The 16,436-nt window shown below is 40.2% G+C and overlaps 1 pseudogene; it reads right to left on the bottom strand.

Annotated features, from left to right (window-relative positions):
* Positions 1–2,106: 2,106 nt before the first annotated feature.
* LOC103271333 lies at positions 2,107–15,264 on the bottom strand (annotated as a pseudogene).
* Positions 15,265–16,436: the final 1,172 nt, after the last annotated feature.

The raw sequence follows: 16,436 nt of genomic DNA, 5'->3' as shown, positions 1-16,436 counted from the left end.
GCAGTGGCCGCTTCAGGCCACTGCAGCCTCAACCTGCTGGGCTCCGGCGATCCTTCCTCCTCAGCCTTCTGAGTAGCTGGAATTACAGGCATGCGCTACCACGACCAGCTAATTTTTTGATTTATTGTAGAGATGAGGTCTCACTACCCCAGGCGTGTCTCGAACCCGTGGGCTCAGGCAATCCACTCACCTCAGCCTCCCAAAGGCGCGGGATTACAGGCTGAGCCACCGAGCCCGGCTTCTCCAATTTTTTTTAAAAAACATACTAGCTATACTCATTTTATATAGTTGTTACTAGGTTTAAATAATATGATCTAAAGTCAGCTGGATCCTTGTAAGAATATACTAAATGTTAGTTATCATCATTATTATTATCTCTTAAGGAACTCTGAACAACAGGCACTCTCACTTGAATAGATATTAATTGAGCCAATCTTATTGTACATCCAAAAGATTACATGGTATGAAGGAAGGAAAGAGCCATATGAAATTGACACAGAGACTGAAATGCAATACAACAGAGTCACTATATGAGGAAGAATGTCAACAGAGCTACTACAACAGCAAGTGCAGCATGGGACAATAGCCTCATTCTCCATTGTGTTTGACCATTGAAATTGTATTTTCTGCTCTTCTGCTCCAGTTAATTCTCATGGTTGAAGGCATTGGTGTGTACTTGGACATATATTCTTAGAGCCATACTTGAGTATTACATAATATTTTTCTTTGCAGAATGATGTCATTTTCATTAGAACTTTTAATTTCCCTCTAGCTTAGAGGAACACAACTGATTATTTGAAGTTGTTTTTATATGCATGGCACTTTTTGTATGTAATTTAATTTTTTCAATGTATTTGTAGAATTTTCATGTAAACATTCATATATTATCTATGAATACTATTTTTCCCAATCTGAAAGTTACTTGTCTGTTTGTTGTGTTGAACTGGCTAGAGGATTCAATTTAACGCTGAAGAGGAGGAGTGACCATGCCATAGAAATGCTTAGTGCACTCTTAAATTTTAAGGAGTTTCTCCTAAAATTTCACCGTTAATTTTAATTTCCATATTTAAATTCTAAACTCAAATCTAACATTAAGGAATTTCCTTCTATTTTTAGTTTGCTTAGTACTTTAAATCAGGAGTCAGTACTAAAATTGAACAAGTGATTTTCCTGTATCTTTGTCATTCTTCTTTAATTTCTCAATGTCATAATGCATTATTTGTTTCAGTGCTGTAGAAATGTCATTTCTGTGGTTTTATGGTTTGCATGCTATTTGATGGCAAGTCTGTTGTCATTTGTATCTTTGTTCTAATGTTGAATGATCATTGCACTCAGAAATGAACCCATCTTGGATGTTAATATAATTATTTTAAACATATTTTTGGATTCAATTTGATAGGTATTTTATTAGAAACTTAACTTCTATGTTCTATATGTGTAGATTTCAATTTCTCAGTTTCATTTTCTCCTCTAATTCTTTATAAAAAGTTAATGTATCCTTATTTTTTTTTTTACCTTTTTTCAGAGACTGTTTCTTTATACAAAGATAATCAATACCATGGGTCCCTCAACATGCTGCTGCAGTTCGCATGGGCCCATCTCACCACTTCCAGGGCAGAAGAGTCTGTGTGGGGGTGACTGCAGCAGAGAGATGCACGATATACCAGCTGGGAGCTCCCAAAGGCAGAGACACACACGGTCACTATCAACAAGAGCACAGAACAAAATGATGGAATGGTGGAGCTGGAAATAGCCACTGGCAGCCACTGCCAACTACTGCACTCTTCCCTCACATGTTCCTTGAGAGGAGCCCTGGACCTGTAGTAAGAAGCCCAGTTGTGCCGCTACAGAGCCACTTGATGTCTTGTTGTCTGCATCTGTAAATTGGAACAATAAACAGTATTCTTCAAAGCTGCCATGAGCATAAATGAGATTAAAATAGGGACACTTATCAAAGTACCAACACAGAGCCTGGCACATAGAGGTGTTCAATAAATAATTTTTTGTCAGGAAAACTTAGCTCAGAGAGGACCTTCTCCAGAAGGCCGAGATGTGAGATAATGTCCCTAGAAATTATCTCAGGGCACCAGGTTCCTTGAGGGTTCCTTAGAAACCTGCAGCCCCTGGAGTGCCCAGGCCCCCAAAACACTGTGCCAGGGCAGCTGACAGGAGTGGAGGATTAGGCCTCATGGGAGTAACCCCCAGAAGCTGGGTAGACACTGGATGAGCTGGGGCTTGGACCAAAATGATTCTGTACATAACACAGACTGGAGGCAGGCTGGGCATGTGTCTAGGAATGCAGGTGAGCCAGGAGGCTAGTTTTTGACCACTGACATGCATCTCGGTAAAAGGGTAGTTTGTGGACAAGTAAGGGTGGCAACTCTGTGTGGGGTAGGAGCCAGACACAGGGTTCAGCTCTGGCTCTGTGCTGTTCTTCTTTCTGCAGAAGACCATGAGACATACTTGAACATGGAGATCCTCTTCATCAGGGAGAAAGGGAACTTCTAATCAAGTTTCAATGCTCCTCACTCTGAGAGGTCGAGGGAATAGCAGTATTTGAGGCCATATGCCAACCCAGTTGCAAGTCCACAGACATTACTGAAGAAAGAAGTCTGTGGAATGAGCCATGTGACATCCAGCAGGAGCCATGGCACCAGGACTGAGGGCACAACTATGCCAAATATCAGGGCCTGCCTCATCCGAAAGTGGACAGAGGTGACTCCCAGCATGGCAAAAGCCACCGGGGTGAAACCTCTGACATCTTCCACCTCTCCCAGCTTTGAAAGCGATGACACAGCCTCAACTGACAGAAAGATGTTAGTTGAGAAGATGCTGAAGATCAAGGTGAAGAAGCAATGGCAGAAGGTGCCCATGGTTCTCTCAAAATTACCAGCAAAATGCCAGATGATGACAGTACCACAGAGCAGGGAGATCAGATTCTCCTAGACAAAGATGTAGGTCACCAACCTGTAAACTTGCTAGTTATGCAGGTCCTCAGACTTCAGCAAGAGGCCAGAGGGGACCAGGGGCAGCCGCTGCAGGAACAGGCAGGATCCAGACACCAGCCATGAGAGCAATGTGGGGAAGAAGGTGGCGGATGGCACCTCAGACACAAGGCCCAGCTGGAATACACCACAATAGCTCCCGAGCTCCACCTCAGTCTGTATCGTTATATTTCACAAATAATCTGAATATTCTTTTTTTAAACTTAAATCAATCAACTTAAAGGGGCAAACACATTGAAAGTGAATCTTCCTCTTTTTTTTTTTTCTTTTGAAGTTGCAGTCTCACTCTGTCACCAAGTCTGGAGTGCAGTAGCATGCTCAAGGTCACTGCAGTCTTGACCCACTGGGTTCAGGTAATCCTTCCACCTCAGCCTTCAAGAAATTGAATGTTTTTAATGACTAATTATGTCAAACATTTTTCTTTTTTTGTGCTTATCTTTGACCCATATTACTTCTCTAGTATAATGTTTATATAAATCTTTGTTTTTTTAAAAGTTCTTTTTTAAATTATTGAAAGTGTTTGCATGTAATATGCTTCAGCTCTTTTTTTCTGTGTTTTCTTAAAGTGTCTTTTTGGAAGCTAATTTTGTTTTTTTAGTTTTGATGAAATCAAATGTATCAATTTTCAAATTTCTCTCAGTTTCTTAAGCCTACCAAACAAACTTTTCATTTCCTAGGTTTCCAATGCAGTTTTCCAAATTTTATAATTTTAGAATGTAAAGTTAGGTCTACAGGTTTATATGATTCAAAATAGGGGTCAAGATACTTTTTTCATAAAATGTCTAATGTTTCCAATACTATATGTTGCAGAGACTGAAACTTCATTAGCGATCAAAATTTGGGTTATGTTCTGGACTCTATTATTTTCTCTACAACTCCAGTCTTTCTCTTTTAATTTAATACACTTTTCCCCCCTACCTTATTAAGATGGAAACTAGAATTTGGTTTATATATACCGTTTAAATATAGACTTTTAAGTCTAAAATCTGCTTGAACTTTGTTCCATGGAGTTTGTATTTTGTGTTTCCATTTGTTCAATTCCAAATAATTCCTGAGTGTTCTTGTGATCTCTTTTTGACCTGTGGTTTACTGAGAGATATGTTGTTTAATTTTAAATACTTAAACATTTTTAATTACTTTTGGTTATTGATTTATGCTTTAAATTCATAGTAGTCAGAGAACATACATTGTATTATTTGAATACAGAAAAATATATTTACATTTGTTTGATGGCCTAAAGTATGATCTTTCCTGGCAAATGTTTCATGTATACTTTAAAAGTGTGTATGCTATTGTTGAACAGGATTTTCTCTAAGTTATATACACTTCATTGATAGTGTTTTTCCAGTCTTCCATGCAATTACTACATTGTTGCCCAACTTTTATGGTTAATTACAGAGAGAGGAGTGATAAACTCTTCCTCAGTAATTGTGGGCATCTAATTCTCCTTTCATGTCTATCAATCAGCTATTGTTTTTATGTATTTTCATGAGCTGTTGTTCTGTGCAGACACTATTAGGATTGGTCATCTTCTTGAGAAATTGACCCCATTACCATTGCATACATTTTTCATTATCCATGATGTTATTATTTTTCTTAAGTATGTTTTCCTTCCTTCCTTCTTTCCTTCCTTCCTTCCTTCCTTCCTTCCTTCCTTTATTTTTTTGAGAACTAGTTTCACTCTGTTGCAAAGGCTGGAGTGCGGTGACCTGATCATGACTACCACAACCTGAAATTCCTGAGCTCAGTGATCATCAAGCCTCAGCCTCTTGAGTAGTAGGAGTTAAAGGCACCCAAGAACAAACCCAGTTATTTTTTCTATTTTGTGTAGAAATGATGTCTCACTTTGTTGCCTAGGCTGGTCTTGAACTCCTTGTCTCCAGCAATGCATCCATCTTGACTAACCCAAGTGCTGGGATTATAGATGTAAGCCGTTGTGACTGGCACTATTAATTTCAATGTCAAAGTGCTTGGATTACAGGTTCAAGCCACTGTGCACTGCAATATTATTTTCAATTTCCTCTCCTTCATCTATTGGATATTGTTGCTTCTGCCTTTTTGAGAATCCTGAGAATTCTGAAGCCTCCAACACCTGGAGTATTTTATGAATGTAACACAGTCAATATTGCTCACCTCTGATATAATGCAACTCTCCTGATAACATCATCATCTTGAGACTACTCAGGCAAATAAATATAATACAATTTTCTTCCAAACCTATGACTCTGTGGTTCAGGGGTCCTTTGTCCCTGGTTATTCAAGGCTTTGTAGTTTCTTTAAATCAGGACTAACCTTACTTTTGGCTCTGAATATTTTAAGCCTTACTATACATTTTTATACATCTCAACATGGGATTCCTGCTTAGTTCATAGTGAATGTAATAATAGCCACTTTTTGACATTATCTTAAATTTCATTTTTTAAAAAAAGTTTTTGAAATGAGAACTATTATAAATCTATTTCACAAGGGAGGAAACTGATATTACTGACTTAGATAACTTGGCTATGTACACCAACAGCTAATTCTAAGACTGGCTTTCAGAATCATATCTTTAACAAAATTTTCCATTTACTAAAATGTATCGAACCCTTACCAAATGCCCCATACTATTCTTTTATATGATTCATGAGTGTGTTCTGTGGATATGGCAGTGAAAAACAACAAAATTTTATCTTTAATTGGGGGACTGAGGAGAGCAATAATTTAGCAAATATATAAACATATACATAAAACTTATGTCTATAGCCGAAATAAATAGTATCTAGGGTAAGTACTGCAGAAAGAAAGAATTCAGGGATGGAGATGAAGAGTACTAGTAGATTGGTGGAGTTTAAACTTTCCAATTATAGTGATGATGAAAATTAAGAAGAAAAAGAAAAGCGTTCTAGAAAACAGACATGTGCATATGTGGGGAATGAGTGCTGCAGGCAAAGTGAACAGCCAGATGGAAAGGCCATGAAGCAAGAACAGGTGTGTGGAGAGAGAGGGGGCTAAGTGTGGAGAGTAGAAGACAATGAAATCAGAAAGGAATTGGGGCACTCAAATCTTAGAATTTTGGAGGCATTTTTAGGTCTTTGGTTTTTGCTTTGAGTAATCCACCATAGAGGTTTCAATGATATCATCTGACATATTATTTAAGAGAAATTCCCAAGAGGTCATGCAGGATTGCAGGATTGAGAATGCAGGAGAGTAATAGTAAAGACTAAAGAGTAAGAGTAAAGATTAGGAAGACTAATAAAATATTCCCAAAATGTATATACTTCAAACTGTTGTATCAGGGATTGAAAAAAAAAAGAGACTCTCCTGAAGATGGTGACGGCATAGGTGGATCCATGAGACTCTCTGAACATGGTTCCCAAAAACACTCTTACTTTTCTTCCTGCAGCCTTCTGCCCACCGCCAGTTGCACTGGTATGAGGCCTGGGAATTTTTGGTTCCATGCAGGGCCAGATATTGTGGCCTGGCTGCCACTGCTCCACTATACATGTGATTCCTGCCAGCTGGAGAATCCCAAATCCCAGATCTCCACTCCCTCCCTGGCTACATCATCATGACCAGCACCCAGCACCAAGCTGCCAGTCACCCAGGGAGGTTCTGGGCACCTGCCCCTCAGAGATTCCGAAACCATTTCTGGCTGAAGTGCCCTGTGAGGGACCCAGGGCCACCACCTGCCCTCTGGAGCTTTGGAGATCTGGAGCCCTGGGCCCACCCTGGCTGAGGCACTCAGCATGCCACCTCAAGCCTGTGTAAGGGAGCAGAACCCCAAGATTGTGTAAGTTGCTTATTGGAGGCTCCCAGCTCCAGACGAGGGAACACCCGACCCTCTCCTCCACCCCAGCCTGCTGGTGACATCCTGGATCCAGCACCCAGCTGTGCAGCTGGTCCCACCTAGAGACCCACATGAGCATCTCTAAAAGTGAAAGTAAAACTACCACCTCCGCCATTTAAAGGCAGACTTGCATCACCCTGCCCACCTATCAGAGCCTCCAACTCGGTTCCCACGAAGACATCATTAAACAGGAGACAAAGACCCTCCCCCATGCTGAACAGACTAAGATTTATAGACCTCCAAGGCAACAGGCTAGCTTACTGCAACAAAAAGAGGGGAGAGGCAGGAGATCAGAGCTCAAGGGACTTTAGCCACTACAGGACAAGAGAAAAATCTACACAAATGAAGAAAAACCAAAAGAAGAATATGGGTCTCTCCCAGACCCCTGGGAGGGCAGACACTGAGAAACTGACTTCAGAATGTAAACAATGAAGATCACCCAGAATGACTGGTCTAAAAATACAAACCTAGACATCAAGACATTAATGGAGAGATTAAAAAGAATTGAGGAGACTCAAGAAGAAACTAGAAAGGAGCTGATATCTGAGATAACAGTAATAAAGAATACTGTGAATGAAATAAATAACAAACTGATAAGCATGGAAAGCAGAATTACTCAAGTAGAAAGAATCTCAGAGCTTGAGGACCAAAATATAGAACCAAACCAAACTCTCAAAAACACAGAAAACAAGCTCAAAAAGACAGGAAAAAACCTTCAATAGATGAGCAATTACCTCAAGAGGCCTAACCTAAGAGTAATTGGCCTTTCTGAGGCAGAAAAAGAGACAGAGACCACACTGGAACAAACCTTCCATGAGATCATTCAAGAAAACTTCCCTTATCTAATCAATGATGCAAAAACTCAAACACAAGAGATTCAGAGAACCCCTGCAAAACAACAAATGAGAAAATCAACTCCTAGACACATAATAATTCACCTAAACAAAGTAGGCATAAAAGAAAAAACCCTAAAGGCAGCAAGAGAAAAAGACCAGATCACCTACCATGGAAAACCAATTAGAATAGCAGCAGATTTATCTACAGAAACCCTGCAGGCGAGGAGAGCTTGGAGCCCTATCTTCAAAGTCCTAAAAGATAAACAATTTCAACAAAGAAAAACCTTCCCAGCCAGGTTAAGTTTCATCAGTGAGGGAGAATTAAAATCTTTTCCAGATATCCAATCCCTAAGAACTTACTCTGCCACCAAACCACCTCTACATGAAACACTTAAGAAAGTACTAAACACAGAAGAAAAGGGGAAAAAAAGAGCAACGTTCTTCATAAGAATCCAGGAAAAAGAATAAAACACACATGAACCAACCCCCAAAACAAAAGAAAGACAATAAACCAAGTGGAAGAACAACTCTATAGGAACTCTATGATAGGGACGAACTCTCACATTTCAATAATTAGCCTGAACGTGAATGGACTAAATGCACCAGTGAAAAGACATAGAATGGCAAAATGGATAAAATATCACCAGGCAACAATATACTGCCTTCAAGAGACCCATCTCACTAAGAAGGACATGCACAGACTCAAAGTAAGAGGATAGGAAACAAATTTTCAGGCGAATGGAACACAAAAGAAAGGATGAGTTGCAATCCTAATTTCAGGCAAAATACCATTTAAGCTATCAAAAATTAAAAAACATACAGAGGGCCATTACATAATGATAAAAGTTTCACTCCATCAACAATAAATATCTATCCTAAACATATATGCACCTAACATAGGTGCACCAAGTTTTATAAAGCAACTCCTAGGAAAACTAAAGAAAGATATTGACTCTTACACCATCATAACATGGGACTTTAATACCCCACTCACAACCCTCAACAGATAATCAGGACAAAAAATCAGCAAAGAGATCTACAACCTCTATGTGACTCTGGACCAAATGGACTTAATTGATACCTACAGAACACTCCATCCAAAGACCAGAGAACACACATTCTACACATCACCACATGGAACGTATTCCAAGATCAACCACAAATTGGCCATAAATCAAGCAAAAGCATATTTAAAAGGACAGAAATTCTACCATGCACCTTCTCAGACCACAGTGGAATAAAAATAAACCTTAACACCAACAAGGTGCCCCCCAAACCCACAAAGACATGGTCACTAAACAGCATGATGCTAAACAACTCCTGGATCAATGATGAAATCAAAACAGAGATCAAAAGATACCTGGAAACAAATGAAAATAAAGAAACATCTTACCAAAATCTCTGGGATGCTTTAAAAGCTGTAGTAAGAGGGGAATTTATATCATTATAAACACAGATGAAGAAAATGGAAGGAGCACAAATTAATAGCCTAACAAGCCACCTTAGGAAGCTGCAAAAGCAAGACCACAAAAACCCTTATTTCAGCAGAAGAATCGAGATCACCAAAATAAAAGCCCAAATCCAGGACATAGAAGAAAAAAATACAATACAAAAAAATCAATGAAACAAAAAGCTGGTTCTTCGAAAGGATAAACAAGATCGATGGTCCTCTAGCTAGACTAACTAAGAAAAAACGAGAAAAAAAATCAAATAAGTACAATCAGAAACACAAAAGATGAAGTCACATCTGAACCTGAAGAAATACAAAAGATCATTAGAGACTACTACGTACACTTGTATAGAAACAAACTTGAAAACCTTAAGGAAACCTTTCTGACATCACACAACCTACCTAGATTGAAACAAGAAGAAATTGAGACCCTAAATAGACCAATAACAATCAAGGAAATCGACTATGTTAAAAAAACTTCCTACAAAAAAAAGCCCTGGTCCAGATAGCTTTCCAGCAGAATTCTACAGGACATTTAAGGAGGAGCTGATACCAATCCTACTGAAGGTATTCCAGGCGATTGAAAAAGATAGAACTCTCCCCAAATCATTTTACGAAGCCAACATCACATTGATACCCAAGCCAGGTAAAGATCCAACAAAGAAAGAGAACTACAGGCCAATATCTTTGATGAACATAGATGCTAAAATTCTCAACAAGATCCTAGTAAACCAAATTCAGCAATATATCTCAAAAATCATCCATCATGACCAAGTAGGCTTCATTCCTGGGATGCAAGACTGGTTCAACATTCGTAAAACCATAAATGTAATTAAATACATCAACAGATGTCAAAACAAAAACCACATGATTATATCATTAGATGCAGAAAAAGCTTCTGATAAAATCTAGCACCGCTTCTTGATAAAAACCCTTGAACATCTAGGCATACGGGGAACATACCTCAAAATAGTAAAAGCCACCTACGAGAAACCCACAGCCAGCATACTCCTAAATGGACAAAAACTGGAACCATTTCCCCTGAAAACTGGAACAAGACAAGGATGCCCACTCTCACCCCTCCTGTTCAACATAGTATTGGAAGTCCTGGCTAAAGCAATCAGAGAAGAGGAGGAAATCAGGGGTCCAAATAGGAAAAGAGGAAGTCAAGTTATCTCTTTTTGCAGATGATATGATTGTGTACCTTGAAAACCCAAGAGAAACTGTCAAAAACCTCCTTACACTGATAAAGGCCTTTGGCAAAGTCTCAGGATACAAAATAAATGTACAAAAGACAATCGCATTTCTCTACACCAATAATAAACAAACAGAAACCCAAATAAAAAACACAATTCCATTCACAATAGCCACACAAAAAAATGAAATACCTTGGAATCTTCCTAACCAGAGATGTGAAAGACCTTTACAATGAAAACTACAAAACACTGCTCAAAGAAATCAAAGATGACACAAACAAGTGGAAAAATATCCCATGCTCATGGATTGGCAGAATCAACATTGTGAAGATGTCCATCTTACCTAAGGCAATCTACAAATTCAATGCAATACCCATCAAATTACCAGCAACATTCTTCTCAGACCTAGAAAAAACAACACAGGAATTCATATGGAAACACAAACGACCAAGAATAGCCAGAACAATCCTCAGCAAAAAAAAAACAAAGCAAGTGGTATCACATTACCAGACTTCAAACTTTACTATAAAGCTACAAGCATCAAAACAGCTTGGTATTGATATAGGAACAGGCATACAGATCAATGGAATAGAATTGAGATTCCAGAAGCAAAACCTCAATTTCTCAACCAACTCATCTTCGACAAGGCCTCCACCACCTACCATTGGGGAGAGGAGAACCTATTCAGTAAATGGTGCTGGGAAAACTGGCTGACCACATGCAGAAGATTGAAACAGGACCCCTATCTATCCCCATGCACAAATGTTAACTCCAAATGGATCAGAGACCTAAATGTAAAACCTCAAACCATAAGAACCTTAAAAAATGAAGGAAATACCCTTATGGAAATCGGAACTGGCATCCAATTCCTGAACAAAACTTGAAACCCACAGGCTATACGGGATAAGATAGACAAGTGGGACCTCATTAACTGACAAGCTTATGCAAAGCCAAAGAAACCATCAAGGGAGCAGGAAGACAGCCTACAGACTGGGAAAAAGTATTTACTAACTCCAGGCATGACAAAGGCTTAACATCTTGGATCTACAAGGAACTCAAACGTGCTGAAAAGAAAAAAGCAAACAACCCCATTATAAAACGGGCTAAAGATATGAACAGACACTTCACAAAGGAAGACATCCGAGCAGCCAACAAACACATGAAGAAATGCTCAACCTCACTAATCATCAGGGAGATGCAAATCAAAACCCCACTGAGATACCACCTAACTCCAGTCAGAATGGAAAATATCAATAACTCAGGAAATAATAGTTGTTGGAGAGGAAGTGGTGAAAAGGGAACACTCCTACACTGTTGGTGGGAGTGTAAACTAGTGCAACCTCTGTGGAAAACAGTGTGGCAATTCCTAAAAGCTCTAAACATCAACCTCCCATATGACCCTGCAATCTCCCTACTGGGAATATACCCTAAAGAACTCAAATCACTCTATAAAAAAGATACCTGCACACAAATGTTTATCGCAGCATTGTTCACAATAGCAAGAACCTGGAACCAACCACGCTGTCCATCAAAAGAGAACTGGATTAAAAAAATGTGGTACATATACATGATGGAATACTATGCAGCCATAAAAAAAGAAAAAAAATCATGAATTTCACAGCAACCTGGATGGAGCTAGAGTCTATAATACTGAGTGACCTCTCACAGAAACAAAGATCTGAGTATCACATATTCTCACTCATATAGTGGATCTTGATCATCCAACACACTACCATAAGAAAATGACTGACAGTGGTGGGAATCTTTTGGGGGTAGAAATGGGACTAATGGTAGTAAACATCTGTCTGGGGACGTGGAGACACCTGTTATCAACAAGGGGGCCAGAATGAAGCATATTTGTATACCTAACCCTTAACTGTACCCCACAATATCAAAATAAAAAATATTGATATAAAAAAATAAAAAAAGAAAACTCACATAAATGCATTTCTTACAATTCTGGGGACTAGTAATCCACAGTCCTGAGACAGGGTGTTGTTGAAAATGAGGAATTCTTTATATTAATCTTACATAAAAATCACAGTCATAATTTTTTTAAAAATCACAACCATAAAGATTAGAAATATGAGCATCATTATGATCATACTTGTGAAAATATGGAGCATCTAAATGAGGTGAGCACAATGAATTTTAGAAACTTTGTGAGTTAGAATGATTGTTTGGTGTATTAATTTCTTTGTACTGCAATCCCAAAGTACCACAAACTAGATTGTTTTAAAAAGCAGAAAAGTAGCTGGGCTCTGTGGCTCAGGCTGTAATCCTGTGCCTTTGGGAGGCTGAGGTGAGTGGATTGCCTGGGCCCATGGGTTCGAGACCCACCTGGGCAGTGAGACCTCATCTCTACAATAAATCAAAAAATCACCCGGGCGTGGTAGCGCATGCCTGTAATTCCGGCTACTTGGAAGGCTGAGGCGGAAGGATCGCCGGAGCCCAGCAGGTCGAGGCTGCGGTGGCCGGAAGCAGCCACTGCACTCCAGTCTGGATGACAGAGTGAGACTCCAACTAAAAAAAAATCCAAAAACAAAAAACAGAAAAGCAGAAAAGTGCTGCTTCACATTTCTTGAGGTTAGTCCTCCAAACCCATGTTTCTGCTGACACCTATAAGCAATTTTTTCCTTCCCTTTTCCTGGCTGCTGGTGGTTTGCCAGTGATCTCTAGTGTCCTTTTGCTTGAAGTTGCATAAATCCAATCTCTGTGTCTTCCTGTTGTCTCATGACTATCATTTTATAAAGACTACAGGCACATTGGTTAAGGAGACCATCTATTCCAATATGGCCTCATCTGAATAAATTATGTCTTCAATTAAACTATTTATTAAATATGATCACATTCTGCAGCACTAGGAGTTAAGACTTCATACCTTCTTAGCATAACATATCTTATCACAGCGTTAGAGATTATTTTCTACAATAATATAGTTTTTAATATTTTAAAAATGTTATACAGTGCATCCGTATTGTATTAAAATGAAACCTAATAAAATAAACTGTATTAATATGTAAAATGATTGCTTATTCCTTTTACTGTTGGCAAAAAGAAAATTATTGGAGATGCTTCTTCCTGGAGAAAATGTGGTTGACCTTACTCCTTAACCTGATTAAGCTGTGACTGTTTTTATTTGAAACATGGAATAATTAAATTCTGGTTTTTGTGGACAACTTTTTCCCAAATCATTCACAAATATCTGTCACTGTAAGATTCACGCATGAATAGAATTAATTCAGATTCTTCTATTCACCTTTCTCTCTAAGAAAGTCAACATTTAGCCTATCTTGAGGGTTCAGGTGTCTGGTCATATGATCCTGATATTACATAGCCATTTTTGTGTGCATGCTCAGGGAAAGGCAGCTTTGTGTTCTGGTTCCTAATCTTCTTCTCTTGCTGTGCCAAACACCATAGTAGTGTAGCCTGTAGTAGTACTCAGCATCATCCTTGGAATGGGCTCCTCAGGGAGTCAGGGCAACATTTCAAGCAGGAAAGAACCTGAGAATTGGGAAGGGGTGCAGGAATGTTCGTTGTTTGTTTCACACAACATCACCCTGGAGACTTGGCCAGATAACGACTGGAACAGGTATTGATAGTGACCATTGGTGATCACTCTGTTACCGGAGCCAAAAATTAGTATGACAGTCTTTTCTGAGGACAAAATCAGTGAGGAGTCAAAAGTCACCACAATCTGAGATCTAGCACTTTAAATGAAAACAGATACATGTTAAAAATGAGGAAGGAAGTCAGAGGGACTCCTCCAGAGGCTGGTCTATCAAATCTCCATGAACCTAGGCAGAGAGTGAGGAGGGAGAGGAGAAGAGCAGCAGGAGACTCACCCAGGCAATGTGGTGAACTTCCCAAAACTTCAGAGACCCTCTGCTACAGCTGGACTCTCCTCAGCTCCCTAGGTAAAGGGCCTTTCTTTGGTTTCATTATTATATACCTATGAGCCCTTTACCAACATCTCTAGCATCATGGGATTCTAAGTGATCAGCCCAGAGTGCAGCCCTCTATCAGGTTGACTGGGGTGTTGTGAGCTCTGAGTTTGCCTCTTGAGAAGCACCTTCTATTGCTTCTAACTCAGGCCAGTGAGGATGGGCCCATGCACGTGAGCCACAGGAGAGTGTTTTAGACATTGCTGGCCTCTAAGAAGATCTACAGCTCCCCATACCAGGCTTATTTAACTATTGCTTATGATTATTAGTTTTCATTGTAATTCTCAGGAAAAAAAGGAAACAAATTTTTCTTTGTAAGCACTTTTAGTATCAAGATTGTCAATCATTAAAATCATATTGGAAATGAGTGCCCTGTCAATTTCTGTCCATCTATTGAAATTGTCCTGAAGTCTCAAGTCTAGCTTGGATGTGGACTAGGGCTAGTGAAGAAGTCAAACAAGAGAGAAGATCAAGCTGGGGCAGCCCAGGTACAGCTGTTCTGCCAAAGGGTTGAGGTGTCTGCAATATGGCCTTCCTGTAGAGACTTTGTTTAACAGGCTAAGATTGAGTATCAGACACAAAAAATTTCATTTAACTATGTAGGATATTGTCTGTGGGAGAGGTTGAAGGAGACACAGCTACATGTGGTTATGAGTGTAGAACATCAAGAGATTGTCCCTGTGAGCCTTAGGGAAAGGACACACAGGATCTAGAGCACACAGGAGACAAGTTGGAAGAATTGGACACTAGAGACACAGGGGAGCTAGGACTTGTCTCTGAGGGTTCCTGAGAACAATTATATGAAAACCATGGTCATTGCCCTTTGTCCAGTGCTCACTTCCCCAGCTGCTTTTCCTCCAAGGATCCCTGGGAAGTTTAGTTCTCACCCTTCCCTTGGGGGTCTCTTTCCCAGCACCAGCTCCCAGGATCAGGTTCACATTCTGGGCCCAAAGTGGGGCTTGCACAGCCAAGTGGAAAGGAACAGATTTGCAATATGGGTCCATGAAAGGCCTCAGGAAACAAAGCTCTGGAATGATCCCCAGAGCCTGGACTTCTCTCTTCAACCTCCTGCTTCCCTCTTCTCACTGAGGTTCAGGACAACTGAGTATTCAGGGCTGTTTGATGGCCTTGCATAGCCCAAGGCCTCCATCTTAGGAAATGTTCCCAAATGACTAAGACTGTCTCTGAAACTGTAGGAGCATTTACTTCCATGTGCACAGAGCAGGGTTAAAGGGTAATGAGTCCACCATTTGAAAGGTGCTAATCGTATTTCAGTGTCCAAGTGAGAAGGGAGACAAATTAGGAGTCAGGTACCTACCCAGGGCTCACCACTCTCCTCACTCTCCAAATTTCATTCAGTATCAACATTGCCTTAGGATGCGTGCCTAACATTGGCAGTTTTTTGGAATTTATTTTTTCTAGTCTCTGTCTACAATCTGTTAGTGAGGGGCTGAGAGGGAGAAGAGGACCCAGAGGAAGAGACCACGCCTGATGGCAGGCCCTGACAATCTGGGGCATGTACTCTGGTCTGCATGAAGAGTAAGCAGTTCCTGGTGTTATAAAGGGAGGTACTGTTTCTTCTATGCTGGGCTTCTTGTTGTGCTACCATCCCAGGGAGGATCCTCAGGGAGACTGAGCTTTCAGGACTATCCTGTAACCCACACAGTGACTTCAGCAGTTGAGTTTAGGGAGGGAGTTTGAGACTAAGGTGCATCATGAACACTGCTCAGCTCCATCCTTTTGAGGGAGAAAATGGTGGAAAATGGAGGAGATAGTATGTATAGATGTGCCTTACCCTGAGTAGCAAGGGGAACTGTGCTCTGTCCTTGAGGCCTAAATTAGATACCAGTTAGGAGACCCTAGGTGGCCTTGAGCTGGAGTCCACCTATCCCTGCTTATTTGGGTTAGCAGCTATGTCCTCACTGGTCCTTATGAGAAACAAAACAGCCCTACTGAGGTCCACCCCTTCCCAGGGTCAACTTTCTAGGTAAAGTTAAAGTCTGGCCCCAGGGTGAGACATGTATGACCCAGGGAAGGAGTCTGGTTTCTCTGAAAGATCCTTCCCTACATCCACAGTGTTGTTCTTTGTTGTACTACCCATGTTTACCAATGTGGCCTCAGGTTCTCTGTGTGAATAGCAGACCACTCCTGGATACAGGGGAGACTGGAATCTGAC

Source organism: Carlito syrichta, unplaced genomic scaffold (assembly GCF_000164805.1).
Source record: "Carlito syrichta isolate Samal-C Ts95f unplaced genomic scaffold, Tarsius_syrichta-2.0.1 Scaffold311550, whole genome shotgun sequence".
Classification (NCBI taxonomy): domain Eukaryota; kingdom Metazoa; phylum Chordata; class Mammalia; order Primates; family Tarsiidae; genus Carlito; species Carlito syrichta.
Note: the sequence above shows the minus strand (reverse complement) of the source record. Positions and strands in the feature narration are given on the sequence as shown.